A 1,365-nucleotide genomic window follows, 5' to 3' on the forward strand; every position below is an offset into this window, starting at 1 on the left:
GATCAGCACTCCTTCTTTTTAAAAAAGTGTGTGTGTGTGTGGGGGGGGGGACAGGGACAAAAAAGATCAAAGTTCTGAGAGGACCTGACCTAGTGCATGGCATTCACACAATAGTCTGGCTCATGGTCACAGTTCCACACTCATTAAAGGGCTGACGTAAACATTAACCAGATAACTCTCTTTCTGTGGAGTAGTGCCTCTTTGGGTTCCACAAGGGGTGGAACTTATCCTTTAAGCGGTGTGACCAAGAGTGCCGAGTGATTGACACAACTGGTCAAGTGACTTTGCACTGCCCACACAGGGCCACTGGGGGGCACCTGAAGCTGGAGACACACCTGTTTTCCAGTTCCACCTGGATGGCTTTGTGTGGCATGGGCTGCCCCACAGGGAAACGGCACACGCTGTCTGCAACCAAGAACTCTGGCACACTCGTGCAGGTGGTCCGGAAGTAGCTTGCAGTGAAGCAGACTGAAATGCTGCCGCATTTGCAGCGGTGCCACGTGGTTCTGGCCCACGGCCAGGTGCGCACATTCAGCCCTTCGTCCAATTCTTTGGCTTGCCATTCTGTACAGGACTGAACTGTGAGAGGCCAGGAGGCAGTGGCAAAAATCCAGCCCCCTCCAGTGGCAGTGTGACAGCACATTTGTCCCTCCTTGACCCAAAGGACAAGTCTTGGTGACAGGCGGGCAGCATGCCGTGAACGTGTGGAGAGGCTTTCAGTGGGGCGCTGCGGGTGCCCCAAAGACACGTCACTCGGTTTGAACCAAAGGGGGCTTTTGTCTCACTGGCAGGGAGCACCATCCGTTTGCCAAGCCCAGTTCTCAACTGAATGGAAGGTAGGTCCCCCCGGCACTAGTACTGTGTCAGCTGGTCCCGGGTACTGTACCCGCCACTCTGCATCTCTTGTGCCCGTGTCTCTAGCCCAGTGGACTCTCCAGCATCTTTGGCAAGGCTGGCATTTTCCACAAAGAAACTGGGGAGGCCTGAAACACAACCCACTGGCAACTGCACACATGCATGGTGCTCACCAACATGCCCCAGCATCCACAGCACTGCCACGTCCTTCTCACTAACAGGCCACCTCTTTAGGAGCTGCTGGTTCTGTGCATATTGCGGGTCTACCAAATCTACCATTTCAGCCACTACTAAATTCACAAGAGAAGCACTTTAATCAGTTGTGTAATTTTTAAGCAGCGAGCACAATTTAACTAACCACTGTGGCACTGCTGTTCTGCAGAGAAGATGGGAATGTTTTTCAAAGTTCCCCACTTCCACAGTTTTTGTAGCTTTTTGCCTTCTGTTGGGCCATTTCTTTATCTGTTTTCCATCTTTGGAAAGGGAAAATGAGACTTAAGGTGTCACAAT

Source organism: Varanus komodoensis, unplaced genomic scaffold (assembly GCF_004798865.1).
Source record: "Varanus komodoensis strain SLA01 unplaced genomic scaffold, ASM479886v1 scaffold8, whole genome shotgun sequence".
Classification (NCBI taxonomy): Eukaryota; Metazoa; Chordata; class Lepidosauria; order Squamata; family Varanidae; genus Varanus; species Varanus komodoensis.